The sequence below is a fragment of the Ranitomeya variabilis genome, chromosome 2, assembly GCF_051348905.1.
Source record: "Ranitomeya variabilis isolate aRanVar5 chromosome 2, aRanVar5.hap1, whole genome shotgun sequence".
NCBI classification, from domain to species: domain Eukaryota; kingdom Metazoa; phylum Chordata; class Amphibia; order Anura; family Dendrobatidae; genus Ranitomeya; species Ranitomeya variabilis.
Genome location: NC_135233.1, coordinates 1091606443 through 1091626499, shown reverse-complemented (window position 1 = coordinate 1091626499; position 20057 = coordinate 1091606443).

The following is a 20057-nucleotide window of genomic DNA, read 5'->3' as shown; positions in this document are numbered from 1 at the left end:
CTATTCTGCTACATCATTGTGCCATCTCTGCTACATCCTGGTTTCATCTCTGCTGCACTGTAGTTCCAGCACTGCAACTGACGCCATTGCTACAACTCTGCTATACTACCTCTTCTCAGACACCACTGGGCCAGTTCTGTTACATTAGCAAATTTCTGTGCCTGCTCTGCAACATCAGCCATCACAGAGCCATCTCTGCTACATCAGTCAATGCTGAGACAGCTTGGCTACATCAGCCTTCGCACATCCATCATTGTTCTTTCACTTCTGCTCTATCAGTAATCATTGTTCCAGTTCTGCAACATCAGTCTCCACTGATCCAGCTCTGCTGCAATAATTTGTCATCTAATCGTTGTTCAGGTTCTGCAACATCAGTCTCCAGTGATCCAGCTCTGCTGCAATAATTTGTCATCTAATTGTTGTTCAAGTTCTGCAACATCAGTCTCTACTGATCCAGCCCTGCTACAATAATTTGTCATCTAATCGTTATTCAAGTTCTGCAACATCATTCTGCAGTGATCTAGTTCTGCTACAATAATTTGTCATCTAATCGTTGTTCAAGTTCTGCAACATCAATCTGCAGTGATCTAGTTCTGCTACAATAATTTGTCATCTAATCGTTGTTCAAGTTCTGCAATATCAGTCTCCAGTGATCCAGCCTGTCAGGACTCTGAACATTTTGATTACCTTTTGTGCATTACTGCCCTTTTCCAAGATGGCGTCTTTGGTCTCATGTGCACTGTGTCTTCCTGCTATATAACTCCACCCCAGCCTTCAGTCTGTGCTAGAGTATTCTGCCTTGCATCCAGCTCCTGATGACTCCGTGGCTTTGCACCTGCTCCTGTGAACCTGTGTGGAGATCCTGCTACTCAGCTCTGAGTTTCTGCTGCATACATCGGTTTCCAGTAATCCTCCATCTGGCTGCTTGTGTTTGTTTCCATCTGCATTTGCTGGACATGTAAGCTGTTGCTGCTCTGCTTAAACCTGAGACTTTTACCCAGGCCTCCCTGGTTGTGCCAAGATATTATTTGAACTGCCTTATAAGCATATCTATCTGTGTTTGGACTACCAAGGACTTATTCGTGTCAAGTATCCTCAAGAATAATTGTGCTTCGTAGTGCAGCGCCCCAGAGTCCTGGTCGTTGCAGTACTGTGGCTCCGCCACTAAGGGGAGCTATGGTACGTCTGATGGCACTGAAGGAGTTCATCTGACCAGGTATCACAGACACCAATACACTTCACAGTCTGGCCTCCAGGGGGAGCTAAGGGTGCTATTCATTAGGCCACTCCTCACATACTGGTAAAACTGGGGGTCAGGCAGGAAGTTAGGTAGAAAGCTGACTGGGTTGGAACCAGGCAACACCTTGTGGCAGAGGGTGTTGTGTTATGGTTCTCAATGGCAAGAGAACATAGCCCAGCAAACATACGAACTAGCTCTTGGAAGGATGGAAACTAAACTGACCATGAACTAAACCTGCCGCACAACTAACAGTAGCCGGGTAGCGTAGCCTGCGTTTTATCCCTAGACGCCCAGCGCCGGCCGGAGGACTAACTAATCCTGGCAGAGGAAAATATAGTCCTGGCTCACCTCTAGAGAAATTTCCCCGAAAGGCAGACAGAGGCCCCCACAAATATTGGCGGTGATTTTAGATGAAATGACAAACGTAGTATGAAAATAGGTTTAGCAAAATTGAGGTCCGCTTACTAGATAGCAGGAAGACAGAAAGGGCACTTTCATGGTCAGCTGAAAACCCTATCAAAATACCATCCTGAAATTACTTTAAGACTCTAGTATTAACTCATAACATCAGAGTGGCAATTTCAGATCACAAGAGCTTTCCAGACACAGAAACGAAACTACAGCTGTGAACTGGAACAAAATGCAAAAACAAACAAGGACTAAGTCCAACTTAGCTGGGAGTTGTCTAGCAGCAGGAACATGCACAGAAAGGCTTCTGATTACAATGTTGACCGGCATGGAAGTGACAGAGGAGCAAGGCTAAATAGCGACTCCCACATCCTGATGGAAACAGGTGAACAGAGAGGATGATGCACACCAGTTCAATTCCACCAGTGGCCACCGGGGGAGCCCAAAATCCAATTTCACAACAGTACCCCCCCCTCAAGGAGGGGGCACCGAACCCTCACCAGAACCACCAGGGCGATCAGGATGAGCCCTATGAAAGGCACGGACCAAATCAGAGGCATGAACATCAGAGGCAGTCACCCAAGAATTATCCTCTTGACCGTATCCCTTCCATTTGACCAGATACTGGAGTTTCCGTCTGGAAACACGGGAGTCCAAGATTTTTTCCACAACGTACTCCAACTCTCCCTCAACCAACACCGGAGCAGGAGGCTCAACGGAAGGCACAACCGGTACCTCATACCTGCGCAATAATGACCGATGAAAAACATTATGAATAGAAAAAGATGCAGGGAGGTCCAAGCGGAAGGACACAGGGTTAAGAATCTCCAATATCTTGTACGGGCCGATGAACCGAGGCTTAAACTTGGGGGAAGAAACCCTCATAGGGACAAAACGAGAAGACAACCACACCAAGTCCCCAACACAAAGCCGAGGACCAACCCGACGCCGGCGGTTGGCAAAAAGCTGAGTCTTCTCCTGGGACAACTTCAAATTGTCCACTACCTGCCCCCAAATCTGATGCAACCTCTCCACCACAGCATCCACTCCAGGACAATCCGAAGATTCCACCTGACCAGAAGAAAATCGAGGATGAAACCCCGAATTACAGAAAAAGGGAGACACCAAGGTGGCAGAACTGGCCCGATTATTGAGGGCAAACTCCGCTAAAGGCAAAAAAGCAACCCAATCATCCTGATCTGCAGACACAAAACACCTCAAATATGTCTCCAAGGTCTGATTCGTCCGCTCGGTCTGGCCATTAGTCTGAGGATGGAAAGCAGACGAAAAAGACAAATCTATGCCCATCCTAGCACAGAATGCTCGCCAAAATCTAGACACGAATTGGGTACCTCTGTCAGAAACGATATTCTCCGGAATACCATGCAAACGGACCACATTTTGAAAAAACAGAGGAACCAACTCGGAAGAAGAAGGCAACTTAGGCAGTGGAACCAAATGGACCATCTTAGAGAAACGATCACACACCACCCAGATGACAGACATCTTCTGAGAAACAGGAAGATCCGAAATAAAATCCATCGAGATGTGCGTCCAGGGCCTCTTCGGGATAGGCAAGGGCAACAACAATCCACTAGCCCGAGAACAACAAGGCTTGGCCCGGGCACAAACGTCACAAGACTGCACGAAGCCTCGCACATCTCGAGACAGGGAAGGCCACCAGAAGGACCTTGCCACCAAATCCCTGGTACCAAAGATTCCAGGATGACCTGCCAACGCAGAAGAATGAACCTCAGAAATGACTTTACTGGTCCAATCATCAGGAACAAACAGTCTACCAGGTGGGCAACGATCAGGTCTATCCGCCTGAAACTCCTGCAAGGCCCGCCGCAGGTCTGGAGAAACGGCAGACAATATCACTCCATCCTTAAGGATACCTGTAGGTTCAGAATTACCAGGGGAGTCAGGCTCAAAACTCCTAGAAAGGGCATCCGCCTTAACATTCTTAGAACCCGGCAGGTAGGACACCACAAAATTAAACCGAGAGAAAAACAACGACCAGCGCGCCTGTCTAGGATTCAGGCGTCTGGCGGACTCAAGATAAATTAGATTTTTGTGGTCAGTCAATACCACCACCTGATGTCTAGCCCCCTCAAGCCAATGACGCCACTCCTCAAAAGCCCACTTCATGGCCAAAAGCTCCCGATTCCCAACATCATAATTCCGCTCGGCGGGCGAAAATTTACGCGAGAAAAAAGCACAAGGTCTCATCACGGAGCAATCGGAACTTCTCTGCGACAAAACCGCCCCAGCTCCGATTTCAGAAGCGTCGACCTCAACCTGAAAAGGAAGAGCAACATCAGGCTGACGCAACACAGGGGCGGAAGAAAAGCGGCGCTTAAGCTCCCGAAAGGCCTCCACAGCAGCAGGGGACCAATCAGCAACATCAGCACCCTTCTTAGTCAAATCAGTCAATGGTTTAACAACATCAGAAAAACCAGCAATAAATCGACGATAAAAGTTAGCAAAGCCCAAAAATTTCTGAAGACTCTTAAGAGAAGAGGGTTGCGTCCAATCACAAATAGCCTGAACCTTGACAGGATCCATCTCGATGGAAGAGGGGGAAAAAATATATCCCAAAAAGGAAATCTTTTGAACCCCAAAAACGCACTTAGAACCCTTCACACACAAGGAATTAGACCGCAAAACCTGAAAAACCCTCCTGACCTGCTGGACATGAGAGTCCCAGTCATCCGAAAAAATCAAAATATCATCCAGATACACAATCATAAATTTATCCAAATAATCACGGAAAATGTCATGCATAAAGGACTGAAAGACTGAAGGGGCATTTGAAAGACCAAAAGGCATCACCAAATACTCAAAGTGGCCCTCGGGCGTATTAAATGCGGTTTTCCACTCATCCCCCTGCTTAATTCGCACCAAATTATACGCCCCACGAAGATCTATCTTAGAGAACCACTTGGCCCCCTTTATGCGAGCAAACAAATCAGTCAGCAGTGGCAACGGATATTGATATTTAACCGTGATTTTATTCAAAAGCCGATAATCAATGCACGGCCTCAAAGAGCCATCTTTCTTAGCCACAAAGAAAAAACCGGCTCCTAAGGGAGATGACGAAGGACGAATATGTCCCTTTTCCAAGGACTCCTTTATATATTCTCGCATAGCAGCATGTTCAGGCACATACAGATTAAATAAACGACCCTTAGGGTATTTACTACCCGGAATCAAATCTATGGCACAATCGCACTCCCGGTGCGGAGGTAATGAACCAAGCTTAGGTTCTTCAAAAACGTCACGATAGTCAGTCAAGAATTCAGGAATCTCAGAGGGAATAGATGATGAAATGGAAACCACAGGTACGTCCCCATGCGTCCCCTTACATCCCCAGCTTAACACAGACATAGCTTTCCAGTCAAGGACTGGGTTATGAGATTGCAGCCATGGCAATCCAAGCACCAACACATCATGTAGGTTATACAGCACAAGAAAGCGAATAATCTCCTGGTGATCCGGATTAATCCGCATAGTTACTTGTGTCCAGTATTGTGGTTTATTGCTAGCCAATGGGGTGGAGTCAATCCCCTTCAGGGGTATAGGAGTTTCAAGAGGCTCCAAATCATACCCACAGCGTTTGGCAAAGGACCAATCCATAAGACTCAAAGCGGCGCCAGAGTCGACATAGGCATCCGCGGTAATAGATGATAAAGAACAAATCAGGGTCACAGATAGAATAAACTTAGACTGTAAAGTGCCAATTGAAACAGACTTATCAAGCTTCTTAGTACGCTTAGAGCATGCTGATATAACATGAGTTGAATCACCGCAATAGAAGCACAACCCATTTTTTCGTCTAAAATTCTGCCGTTCACTTCTGGACAGAATTCTATCACATTGCATATTCTCTGGCGTCTTCTCAGTAGACACCGCCAAATGGTGCACAGGTTTGCGCTCCCGCAGACGCCTATCGATCTGGATAGCCATTGTCATGGACTCATTCAGACCCGCAGGCACAGGGAACCCCATTTACGGAATTTCTGGCAGTATATTTCAGCTTCGTCTTGCCCCTGAGATAGGGACATCAAGGCCTTTTCCGCCTGAAGTTCTAACTGAGGTTCCTCATAAAGCAACCCCAAGGCCAGAAAAAACGCATCCACATTGAGCAACGCAGGATCCCCTGGAGCCAATGCAAAAGCCCAATCCTGAGGGTCGCCCCGGAGCAGAGAAATCACAATCCTGACCTGCTGAGCAGGATCTCCAGCAGAGCGAGATTTCAGGGACAAAAACAACTTGCAATTATTTTTGAAATTTTGAAAGCAAGATCTATTCCCCGAGAAAAATTCAGGCAAAGGAATTCTAGGTTCAGATATAGGAACATGAACAACAAAATCTTGTAAGTTTTGAACTTTCGTGGTGAGATTATTCAAACCTGCAGCTAAACTCTGAATATCCATTTTAAACAGGTGAACACAGAGCCATTCCAGGATTAGAAGGAGAGAGAGAGAGAAAGGCTGCAATATAGGCAGACTTGCAAGAGATTCAATTACAAGCACACTCAGAACTGAGAAAAAAAAAAAAAAAAAAATCTTCAGCAGACTTCTCTTTTCTCTCCTTTCTCTGTCAATCAATTTAACCCTTTTAGGCCGGTCAAACTGTTATGGTTCTCAATGGCAAGAGAACATAGCCCAGCAAACATACGAACTAGCTCTTGGAAGGATGGAAACTAAACTGACCATGAACTAAACCTGCCGCACAACTAACAGTAGCCGGGTAGCGTAGCCTGCGTTTTATCCCTAGACGCCCAGCGCCGGCCGGAGGACTAACTAATCCTGGCAGAGGAAAATATAGTCCTGGCTCACCTCTAGAGAAATTTCCCCGAAAGGCAGACAGAGGCCCCCACAAATATTGGCGGTGATTTTAGATGAAATGACAAACGTAGTATGAAAATAGGTTTAGCAAAATTGAGGTCCGCTTACTAGATAGCAGGAAGACAGAAAGGGCACTTTCATGGTCAGCTGAAAACCCTATCAAAATACCATCCTGAAATTACTTTAAGACTCTAGTATTAACTCATAACATCAGAGTGGCAATTTCAGATCACAAGAGCTTTCCAGACACAGAAACGAAACTACAGCTGTGAACTGGAACAAAATGCAAAAACAAACAAGGACTAAGTCCAGCTTAGCTGGGAGTTGTCTAGCAGCAGGAACATGCACAGAAAGGCTTCTGATTACAATGTTGACCGGCATGGAAGTGACAGAGGAGCAAGGCTAAATAGCGACTCCCACATCCTGATGGAAACAGGTGAACAGAGAGGATGATGCACACCAGTTCAATTCCACCAGTGGCCACCGGGGGAGCCCAAAATCCAATTTCACAACAGTGTTGTGGGGGAAGATACAGTAGGGTCTCTGTCAGGGGTGGGATCCTGACAGAGGCTTGGCAACTTGAACGAACGTAACGGGACCGTGCCTGCTCAGGATAGCGGCGGTGCCCAAGGAAGGACCAGAAGCGAGATAGATTGTGCTGAGTGAGAAACGAGATCAAGGCAATAAGGAGAATACCAGTAGGGGTCGTGCTGTAAGACCGAGGCAACACCCTACTGAGGCGCACTACCGGTGGCCGGAACGCCGAGGGAGTATTACAACATCCAGCTTCAAGCGATACTCTAAACAGCGGCAGGACAGTCAGTCTAAGGCGGGCTGTCTCACTTAAATCACCTATGCAGTCTTGGGGGGCAACTTGTGGAGAGGGGCGACTCTAGGGTCCCGGAAGAGCTCCGAGCCTACCCGTCATACGGGTGCCGTCCTAACCGTAACATCAGGAAGGGACGGAGGATTAGCAGAACATCATCTAATCGAGTTGTGAGGGAACTTAAGAAACAGACACAACAGTTGTGGGGACTTTCCGTAAGCACAGCAGGGAAGGACCACAACACATAGCTCTAGAAGGAAGGCACCGATTTCCACCTGCTAAGAGAACTCTGGAGGTGCCATTGGACCGGCCGGACTTGCGCAGCCTGGTTATCCAGATTCTGGACTGAGGACCCAGAGATCTTCAGTAAAGAGGTAAAGAGACTGCAACCTGGTGTCCTTGTTATTTACTGCACCGCACCACTACAGCTTCACCACCATCATCCGTCATATCTATCACTGTATGCCCCTCGGCAGGGTCACGGACCGGGCCTAGCCACCGTGACAACCCCAGAGCAGAGACTCAGAGGCCCGGTACCGGGTACCCCTCGGCCCTGCGGCAGTGGGGGCGTTGCAATAGACTTTCTGTGTGATTGCATTTTCCTCTGAAGTTCCCTATAGACTGCTAAGCTGCATTTAATATTTACTCCAAGTGTTGTGGACTTGATTTTCTCTCTGCACCTGTTTGAATCACCGTGTGATAATATAGACTTCACCACTTATAAAACTGTGTCCTGTAGTTGTCTTGTTCCATGCAAAGAGTCTCCTGAGTTATCCCTTATAATCATTACAGGATACTCTAGCCTCAAAAGAGGAGACTGCTGGAACCATGACTGCAGAAAGCAGACTAGAGCAGATGTTCTCCATAATTAGATCACTGCAGAAAGATTTGGAAGGTCTGCAAAAGAAGTTTGGAAGCTTTGAACACAATCAACAAGTGTTAGGACAGACTTTGCAGGACTTAAGCACCCACATGGCAGCCCAGGAAAACAAACTTTCTGGCATAGAGTCCCAGTATGGACGGGCTTTTCAGGACATAAGCACACAAATGGCTGCACAAGCGACTTTACCATCTGGGCAACCGCCACCAGCTAACCCACCTAAGTTGCCCCCATTCAGATTTAATGGTGATCGCGACAAATTTCGTGGCTTTGTGAATCAATGTTGCTTTATTTTGATGTGCATGCTGACCGTTTTCCTAATGACAGATCCAAAGTATTGTGTGTAATAATGCTACTGACCTCATGAGCGCTCACCTGGGCGAATCCGATGATTGAGTCTCGTGACCCGCGGTTAAATAACTTGGATGATTTCTTGGCCGCTATGGCATTAATGTTTGATGACCCTAATCGCCGTGCAACTGCTGAATCTGCTTTATTGTCTTTACGCGAAGGGATAACCGTTCTGTTATTGAGTATGCCACTGAATTCAGGAGATTGGCGGTAGATACCAATTGGGACAGTTATGCACAATTGCCTATTTTTAAAAGGGGTCTGTCTAGTATTATAAAAGATGAACTAGCTCGCTCTGAATCTCCACAAGAGCTAGAGACATTTATACAGCATTGTGTGCGCATAGACATTCGCCTTACTGAGCGTAGGCAGGAGACGTTTGCTGCATATAACCGTATTTCTAACTTTTCCCTTCCTTCCAAAGAGCCTGCAGGTAAAACCTCTCGGGAGGTGGAGGAGGTGTCCATGCAAATTGATTCTGTTCAGAGAGTAATGAGCGCCGGGAGCATCGCCTTCGAGAAAGTCTATGTTTCTACTGTGGCCAGTCTGACCACTTTCTAATCAACTGTCCCAAGTGCCCCAAGCGGCCTAACAAGGTGCTAGCAGCAGTAGGGGAGTATGACAACTGTGATGATGAATCTGACATCTCTGAATGTAGCCTGCCTTTAAACGCTGTATTCCATTCACTTTCTATGACTTCACTCCCCAAGGAGCTGAAGGAAAAGAACTCTCACTGTTCTCTCCCAATTAAGATCCTGTGTACAGGACAGTGGATTTCCAGTGCAGCTATGATTGACTCTGGTGCAGGTGGCAATTTTATTGATATTGCATTTGCCAAGGAACATGGTATTGAAATTCAGCAAAGAGCCTCTCCAATTACCATGGAAACAGTGGATGGGTCACCTTTAATCTCCAGGCCTGTGGATCAGGAGACCACATCCCTTGAGATTTTGTTGGAGCCTAATCATCAAGAGCAACTCTCTTTCTTAATTTCTTCTCATTTTCCTGTGATTTTAGGCATCCCTTGGCTGCGTTCTCAGAATCCAACTATCAACTGAGAGACCAAGGAGATTATCTTTCCAACAAGGAGCAACTCAGCATTAACTGAATCTGTCCCTGAGTCCACGGCTACAGAACCACCAGTACACGTATTTACTTTACCTTCAGCATATAGAGTTCTCTGACATCTGTGACAAGAAGAATGCAGATCAGCTTCCTCCACACAGGCATTATGACTGTCCCATTGAGCTGCTTCCCGGGGCAGCCATTCCTTTTGGTAACATATATCCTTTGGCGGCACCTGAGCTTCAAGCCTTAAAGGAGTATATTGATGAAAATCTGGCCAAAGGCTTCATACATCCTTCTTCTTTACCAGCAGGGGCACCTATATTTTTTGTAAAGGAGAAGGATGGGACCCTGAGACCCTGTGTGGACTATCGAGAGTTCAATAAGGTAACCGTACGGAATCGTTACCCTTTGCCTCTGATTCCCGAATTACTGGAAAGAGTCCGCCATGCTAAGGTGTTCTCTAAGCTGGATCTTCGTGGGGCTTATAATTTGGTGCGTATTCGTCCAGGGGATGAGTGGAAGACAGCATTCAGATGCCGGTATGGACACTTTGATTATCTTGTGATGCCCTTCGGGCTTTGTAACGCCCCTGCAACGTTTCAACACCTTGCTAATGACATTTTCAGAGATTTGTTGGACCAGTTTGTAGTGATCTATTTGGACGATATACTAATCTTTTCTGACTCTCTACAGGAACAAGAAGAACATGTCAAAACTGTTTTAAGACGTCTGAAAGAGAACCATCTGTATATCAAGCCGGAGAAATGCGAGTTCCATCGTTCTGAGATACAGTTCTTAGGTTATATCATCTCTCCCCAGGGGCTGAACATGGAATCTGGTAAGATTCAGGCTATCCTTGACTGGCCGGTACCCAAGAACGTTAAGGAGGTCCAACGTTTTATTGGTTTAGCAAATTTCTACAAACGCTTCATTCGAAATTTTTCTGATATTGTCCGTCCCATTACTTCCTTGACAAAGAAGGAAAAGCCCTTTAAGTGGTCATCACAGGCTCAAGAAGCTTTTGATCGACTTAAGATCTGTTTCACCTCAGCACCGCTGTTCATACACCCAGATCCAACACTTTCTTTCATTGTGGAGGTGGACGCTTCTGATAATGCCTTGGGGGCTATTCTCTCCCAAAGAACTGGAAAGAAGGGTCTGCTACATCCTTGTGCTTTCTTTTCCCGTAGACTAACCTCAGCAGAGAAGAATTACGATGTGGGAGACAAGGAATTGCTGGCTATTATTGCGGCTTTCAAGGAATGGAGGCATCATATGCAAGGAGCTGCACAACAGATCATAGTGCTTACTGACCATCGCAATTTAGAGTTCCTCAGATCCGCTAGATGTCTTTCTCCTCGTCAGGCTCGTTGGAATTTATTTTTAAATCAATTTAACTTTGTTATCTCCTACCGTCCAGGTTCTCGTAATGGGAAGGCTGATGCTTTATCCCGAATCCATGCTGCGGATTCCGTACCTGGAGCCCCGTCCAAGACCATTCTATCTGATGCCAATTTCATCGTAGTTATCCACGATCAGGACTTGTGGAAGGAGTGCAGGGAGGCTTATGACTGTGATGTATTTCTGGCCAACCCACCTGTTGATATTAATCTTGTCTTTAAGGGTGGCATGTGGTTCAGAGATCGACGTATCTACATCCCTGAGGTCGTCCGTCTGCAGATCCTCAAATTGGTACATGACTCCAAGTTGGCTGGTCACAGAGGGGTACAGAAGACACAAGAGTTCCTAAGCCGATTTTTCTGGTGGCCAACTTGCCTGAAGGATACTAAGGACTATGTTCTCTCTTGCAAGGTTTGTGCTCGTTACAAGACTCCTCATGTGGCACCTATGGGTCTCCTGCAACCATTACCTGTTCCGTCCCAACCTTAGGGGGTCTATATCAATGGACTTTATTGTGGAGCTGCCTACATCGGGGGCATGAATACGATCATGGTAGTAGTTGATCGCCTGACTTAAGGCGCTCATTTTGTTCCATGCACCGGCCTCCCCTCAGCTAAGGATACAGTGAACTTGGTTATTCAGAATGTCTTCCGGCTGCATGGGGTCCCGGATGAGATCATCTCTGACCGTGGCGTACAGTTCACTTCATGATTTGCTCTGCACTCAATATTAATGTCTTCCTGCTATATAACTCCACCCCAGCCTTTAGTCTGTGCTAGAGTATTCTGCCTTGCATCCAGCTCCTGATGACTCCCTGGCTTTGCACCTGCACCTGCTCCTGTGAACCTGTGTGGAGATCCTGCTAATCAGCTCTGAGTTTCTGCTGCATACATCGGTTTCCAGTAATCCTCCATCTGGCTGCTTGTGTTTGTTTCCATCTACATTTGTTGGACATGTAAGCTGTTGCTGCTCTGCTTAAACCTGAGACTATTACCCAGGCCTCCCTGGTTGTGCCAATATTATTTGAACTGCCTTATAGCATATCTATCTGTGCCTGGACTAAGGCAAGGATTTATTCGTGTCAAGTATCCTCAAGAATAATTGTGCTTCATAGACTTTCTGCGTGATTGCATTTTCCTCTGAAGTTTCCTATAGACTGCTAAGCTGCGTTTAATATTTACTCCAAGTGTTGTGGACTTGAGTTTCTCTCTGCACCTGTTTGAATCACCATGTGATAATATAGACTTTACCACTTATAAAACTGTGTCCTGTAGTTGTCTTGTTCCATGCAAAGAGTCTCCTGAGTTATCCCTTATAATCATTACACAGCCCTGCTACAATAATTTGTCATCTAATTCTTGTTCAAGTTCTGCAACATCAATCTCCAGTGATCCAGCTCTGCTACAATAATTTGTCATCTAATCATTCAAGTTCTGCAACATCAGTCTTCACTGATCCAGTTCTGCTGCAATAATTTGTCATCTAATCGTTATTCAAGTTCTGCAACATCAGTCTCCACTGATCCAGCTCTGCTACAATAATCATGTCATCTCCTTTGCAGCCTTTTACATCTTCCACACATCAACTCAGCCAGCTTGCTGCACCATTGCTACCTTTCTGTGTTATTCAACAACTGCTCATCTGTTCCAGGAGCTTTGAACATCCACTTCACCATGTCAGGCAAAACTAATACATTTTAAATTGAAAAAAATTAAGCAACTTCGAAAATAATTTTTGCGAAAAAAAAAAAACTTTTTCAGCCTCTGTTCGGTGAATGAGGCTTATGTGCCTATTTCATATAAAAATAAAACTTGAAATGTTGCAGGTTTCACATCAGCAAATGGATCAATCACAACAGGCTGATGCTTCCTGCTTTCTGCAGCTCATTCTTCAAGGGCTTCAAAACACTGTTTATAGAAACCCTAAAAGATCTATAAGTGTTGTCTCCCATCTCATGTTCTTCATCCAGCATTGCCCCCCCGGCATGACCTCCACAATGCTGCATGGGGACACTATGGCCAAAGGTGGATACCGGTGGAGCATCTGCATTGTTCTGGCAATGGCGGTACCGCGCTCAATTACTCGCATGCTCTGTCACTGATCGAAAATTAGGTCTTCTTCTGACCCGCAGCGGGAAGAGAAAAAAGGAAGAAGATGTACAGAGGAGGTGGGAGGTCCACTTATGATTAAGCGAGCTGGTGAGATGTGACCTGAGTACTGCACACCAAGGAAATAATGTTAAATGCTCCACCGGGGAATTCGGATACTCAGAAAATTTGTGCCACTCCATTTCATGGCAAGAGAACATTGACCTGGATTGACGATCCGCTCATCTCTAACACTAAGTGCTAACATGGCTTTTGATTGCTCCTACTAAACAAGTTATTGTCTGCGTGACAACTTTTGTGTCCATTCAGCCTTACAACTTGTACATTTTGCTGCATAGACTAGGACAGGATAAGCAGAGTCATCTCAATGTTGTTAAAAGGCAGGGAATTTATTAACAGCAAAATCATCATTGGCTCCATGATTTCAGCAGATATTCCTGATTTGATGACCCCTTCGGATCACATCAGATGATCCGACGCAAGAACTTGTTTTGTGATCCTTTTTACACTCTTAAATCAAAAGAATGAGAATGACCTCAATGTCATTCTCAATATCGTCATCTATGTTCAGGGCTGTCCCCACTAAGAGGTCTACAGCACTTGGGTAATGAGATTGCAACCCTAGAATGTCTGTGTGTTACCAGAGGGAGTAAATGTGGAGACCAGAGGCGTTTAGTAATGGGGGATGTGATTGTACTGTCTTTTGTAGACCAATACTCTCACTATCTGGAGGGTTGAGATGTGTAAGCCTTCCGTTTCTGGCGTATAATGTATCATTTCTCTGCCTTCATTAGGGTTGCCTTGTTCTGTATAGTAGATCTGGATAATATCAGGGATGAAGACCACCAACGAGAACCAACAATAGAAAAAAGCAACGGAGCCGATGGTGCGGCCAGCCTCATCATATAGCTTTGTAGTGCTCCATCGTTTCGGCAGATGGTCTCGATCAGTATGATCAGTTAAAGATAAACATAAGGAACATTTCACAGACTTCCATACACAGGTCGAATGTTCCTGCTATGAGAATTGTGCCAACAGAATCCAGAAAGATACTTTTCTGGGATCTGAAATCACAAAGACCTTCTAATCGGAACATTACTGACTATTCTGTGCCCATCTCGTAGTGCGATGCAAGTTGGAACTGTGACAATACGGCACGCTATTCCTGTGCAAAACCACAGTAAGTGTCTGTAGTATATTCTGCTCGCCTCTGAGACTCAATTCTCAGAAAGACTGAGACAATCCTTTCCATCCGACAAGTGGCCGGATACTAACGCTTTCTCTTTTGAAGTCTAAGAGCGTCATCGGCTTGGCTTTCTCCATCGCACGTGGTCAAGGGTTGAACATGGGTTTACCACCTTCTTACAAGTATCCCAGACTGTTACTGTGTGAACACTCATTGCTACCTTTCGAATTGTCCAGGACTGTGTTAATGACATGTTAATGACAATATCAGTATTGGAGTTGGCTGACACTTGCCAAATTTTGTGCCACCCCAGGAACTACTGAGAGCCAAAAAGGAGCATGTGAGAAACTCCATCTTGCACTACAGTACTTGTAGTCTGCCCAAGGAGGAAGAGATTAATCCTTTTGGATGAGAGAGAGCAGCCTTTTCCAGAGAGAAGGAAAGTATGGCCACGAGAGAGGTGAGCATTAGATACAGCGCTGCCAAGCAACAGTGCTAACCACTGAGCCACTGTGCTGACCCTGTCTGTGAGGATAGCCAAAAGCTGTGACTTAGGTGTGAGGAGAATCACCATATCAAAGATAGCAAGTTGTTGTCTTCAATGTGACAATAGTGGTAACTGTGTCGGTGTGTGAGCAATTTTGAAGTTGTAATTGTGTGACTAGGCTGCAACAGTGTGCCCGTTGCCAAACAGGATGTATTGCTTGGCGCCGCTGCCAAGAGAAGTGCCAAGTGACCATGAGAAGGAGCTATGGCCAGCTCCGTGAATGTATGCTTCACCATACTGTGAAGGAGGCATGGAGACTGTGTCTATGTGAAGAAAGTGCTGCTGAGGTGTTTGCCAGCAGACCATCACAAATGCAAGCAGGGTGTAGCTAGTGCTAGCACATTGCTGCAAACCAACAGTCTACCTGTTCAAGCTCCATGAATGTGTGCTTCAACGTACTGTGAAGGAGGCATAGAGACTGTGTCTATGTGAAGAAAGTGCTGCTGAGGTGTTTGCCAGCAGACCATAGCAAATACAAGCAGGGTGTAGATAATGCTAGCACATTGCTGTAAACCAACAGTCTACCTTTTCAAGCTCTGTGATTGTGTGCTTCACCATACTGTGAAGGAGGCATGGAGACTGTGTTTTTGTGAGGAAAGTGCTGCTGAGGTCTTTGCCAGCAGACCATCACAAATACAAACAGGGTGTACTCAGTACTAGCACATTGCTGTAAACCAACAGTCTACCTGTTCAAGCTGGCTACTTGTGAAAAAGACTGCATAACCAGCAAGCTCATTGCCTCCTAGTGAATAAAATCCACCTGCTTCATTACTGGTGTCTGTTTGCGTGAATATGGAAACCACCTTTCCGACAATGGCCAATGTATCCATATTATTAAAAGGGAGCAACACAAGAGGCTCCGTATTTCCTTAACAGCAACTTTCCATTGTCTGTAACAAATAATAAATTAGATGGAGACATAACGAGATGTTGTATCTTGAGCTACTTAAATGAAGCGATCCATATTCTGAAAAGGGTCGTCTGAAATACTGAAAAGAGGTAAGAAACGTGCAAGTGTGTATCTAGAAATGAAGAATGTGCCAATATCACATGCTGCAAGAAATTACATAATGTCTAACACTGGAGAAAATCAGAGATTGTAACCCGAAAAAGAGGAACAATTAACTGAGGAAACCGCACTCTGCCTGACACATGCCTGAACCCACCGGATCCCTGAAGCTTCATTCTCATCCTGCTGAGAAATTGTTAAAGTCTGCTCCCAATTATCACTTGCACCTGTATCCATTTGGCTGGATGTAGAAAACTTCCAAAAGGAAAGACATGGGCACGGAAGAATTCTCTACAGATTTTTTTTTTCTTTTTGAAGAATTTTGCATCAAGTTTTTACACATCGATTTCAAGGTAAAGAGTGAGTAGAAATATTTTCAAGGTCACTGGTTTGAAAGAAAAAGAAAGAACAGGCAAAGTTGCCTGCTGGTGCATATTGGTCATGGTTGTCTACGAGCATAGTTTCTAAGAAGAAATGGGGGGCATGGGGGAATTTAGGCTTGTGGTCGGTCTATATTGGAAACCCCTCTACTAGTAGTTCAGGAAAAGACAATAGATACATGTATTATTGCATTTGCTCCATTGTTATGTCACTGAAAAGTTGCAAATTGTGACACACTCCATAGTACATTATTATTATTTATATAGCACCATTGATTCCATGGTGCTGTACATGAGAACATATGTCACGCTGTAGTACTGAGGGTTAAAACAGAGTAACACAGACTCCACTAGGTGGCAACAGAGTGGAGAGTGAGCAGAATATCCTGCTATGAAGCAGACCCACAGTAACACAGTGAATCTACCACTAGGTGGCAGCAGAGTAGTCAGAGAACCAAGTCAATACCAGAAGCTAATGCAGTATAAAAGGAAAAACCTAGGAGCAGAGTCAGACTGAAGCAAAAGGTCATTACCGGTCAGAAGCAGAGATACCAGAAGGGAGGAACAGAATCAGGTCAGAGCCAAGCTAAAGTCAATACCAGGGAATCCAAAAACACAAGGGAAAAGGAGCAGGGACGGGTAAGTGGAAGGTCAGCAGACACGGGTCGGGTCAGATAAATGCAGCAGGAAAGATCATGAACTCACCAGAGCCAGCTAGCACGCCGAAGGCAAGCAATATAACTGGCACTGCACACAGGTTGCAGCACCAATAAATAGCAGACCGGACACGGGAAAGAGGCAAGGAAAGTTAACCCCTTTCATAATCAGACCGGGGAAAGAAAGATAAAACCAAAACCCGGCCAGGATCATGACAACGTATTTCATAGGTTGAAAAAAGCCTCCGGTCCATCAAGTTCAAACTTCCTCCACCAACTGTACATTTCATCACATGTTTGCACTATTACTTGTGACTTTTCTTGACACTTTCGAAAAAAAGGGTTGTGCATAGGAGGAATGTTTGAAATGATCCATTCGTTGTCTATGGGTCTTCCAAACATAGCCAATCCAATGACGTATTTCAGAGCTCTGTTCTAAGGATCAGCAGGCGTCCTAATGGTTGGTCATCCACTGGTCAAGACATTATACCTAAACTTTGTATAGGTGATGACTTTTATTGTTTGGAAATATCCTATAACTAAATGGTTATATAAAGTTAAGAATAGATTTTGGAGCTCTGTATCAAATAAATAGAGCTCTGATCCATATACAGATTATGACCCTATGTAGATTGAGGAAAGGCAGAGTTTTGCCATCTCTCTTGTGAGGAATGCTCATTTAAAATTGTATGTTTTTCCCCAAGATTTGTGTTCCAACTATTCTGCAGGGGATGACATTGTTTAAGTCCTGCCCACGAGGAGCCTAGTGAAACTAATAAATGCAATAACCACCCATTGATTTTATTTGACACTCTTTGAAAAAGAGAACATCATAGTGTCCGGCCCAAATTATAAGACAAAGTACTTTTTTTGTTGTTTGGCCTGTATATTTATATCTTCCTGTGATGGCATCATTTATGGCCAAAAAAAAACCATAATGTTTTCATTATGGAGGAAGCAGAACACAGCAGTAAAGCGAGCTTTCATGTTGGTACATGCAGCCCATTATCTTCTCTTGCAAGTGCTGAAAACAAGACTTTGATACCTTTCCACATGTCAAAGAAACGGGAAGTGTTTAATGTCCACAGTTGCTGTTTTGAAGAGCGTCAAGAGAAGTTGGCTGGACTCCTAATCTTGCTGAGCATGAAGCCTCCTTGACACGGCTCTGAGACTCCTGCATCATCTCCTCATCTGGAGAGGGTTCAGCATAGGTCACATTCGCTTTATCCGTGCATCGTTTATTTTAACTTTCACTGAAAAAAAAAAAAAGACTTTATGGTTATAAGACACACATGTATCCAAGAACGAGACCTGACAATGCTAATCATCTCCCGAAAAATCTAACTTAACGGCAGACGTCCCGGTGGGAGCCGAGTAGAGAAAGCTTCACATCACGCCATTCAGCCTGACTCTCACAAGTCATTCTCCAAATATGAAGGATTATTGATTTTACATTTGTTTGACATTCGTGGTTCTCCGTCCGATCCATGATGTCATTTCCTGTTTGTTTGAGGTTCTGAAGTCGAATCCCTGTGGACCTCGTTGTCCATTGCTGGTAGTTATCCCAGGATTGAGTCCAGATCAATATCGCTAACAGCTGTTTGATGTATGAGCTAAGATATGTCAGAGGAGCTGATTACATTGCAGTTTAACCTTGCGAAAAGACATTTTCAATTTGGATAAAGACTTTTTTTTTGCAATACCCGCAAAAAAACTTTCCCACTTTTTTGGGTGTGAATGGAGGGTGAAGTAATGTGGTTTGTGAAGAACAGTGATGATTATGGGTATGAAAATGAGACATATATTTAAAATGATTATTTCTCTGCTGTAAAATGCACCAATAATAGATGGAAGGAGGTGTTATCTTGTGTCAGATGTCTCTTAGAGGGAATGTCCAGTGTACATGGTTTTAGTCATGAAGGAATAACACTAAATCTTATGTAGCAAAACCAGGTAGGCTAGACTTATATTGTAAGAGGATGGTGCTGTTATGGACAGTAATAATAATAATAATAATAATAATTTTTATTTATATAGCGCCAACATATTCCGCAGCGCTTTACAACTTATAGAGGGGACTTGTACAGACAATAGACATTACAGCATAACAGAAATCACAGTTCAAAACAGATACCAGTAGGAATGAGGGCCCTGCTGCTCGCAAGCTTACAGACTATGAGGAAAAGGGGAGACACGAGAGGTGGATGGTAACAATTGCTTTAGTTATTTGGACCAGCCATAGTGTAAGGCTCGGGTGTTCATGTAAAGCTGCATGAACCAGTTATCAGCCTGAGTATGTAACAGTACAGACACAGAGGGCTATTAACTGCATAAAGTGTATGAGAACACGATGCAAGGAACCTGATTATGTGTTTTGTTTTGTTTTTTTCTATTTTTAATAGGCCACACAGGGATAGTTAGGTTAATGCATTGAGGCGGTAGGCCAGTCTGAACAAATGAGTTTTTAGGGCACGCTTAAAGCTGTGGGGATTGGGGCTTAATCGTATTAACCTAGGTAGTGCATTCCAAAGAATCGGCGCAGCACGTGTAAAGTCTTGGAGACGGGAGTGGGAGGTTCTGATTATTGAGGATGCTAACCGGAGGTCATTAGTGGAGCGGAGGGCACGGGTAGGGTGGTAGACTGAGACCAGAGAGGAGATGTAGGGTGGTGCTGAGCCATGGAGTGCTTTGTGGATGAGGGTAGTAGTTTTGTATTGGATTCTGGAGTGGATGGGTAACCAGTGTAATGACTGGCACAAGGTAGAGGCATCGGTGTAACGGTTGGTGAGGAATATGATCCTGGCAGCAGCATTCAGGACAGATTGGAGCAGGGAGAGTTTGGTAAGAGGGAGGCCGATTAGTAGAGAGTTACAATAGTCCAGACGGGAATGAATAAGAGAAACAGTAAGAGTTTTTGCAGAGTCGAAAGTAAGAAAAGGGCGAATTCTAGAAATGTTTTTGAGATGCAAATAAGAAGAGCGAGCCAGTGATCGAATGTGGGGGGTGAATGAAAGCTCGGAATCAAGGATAACCCCAAGGCAGCGGGCATGTTGCTTTGGAGTAATGGTGGAACCACACACGGAGATGGCAATGTCAGGCAAAGGTAGGTTAGTAGAGGGAGAGAACACGAGGAGTTCAGTTTTT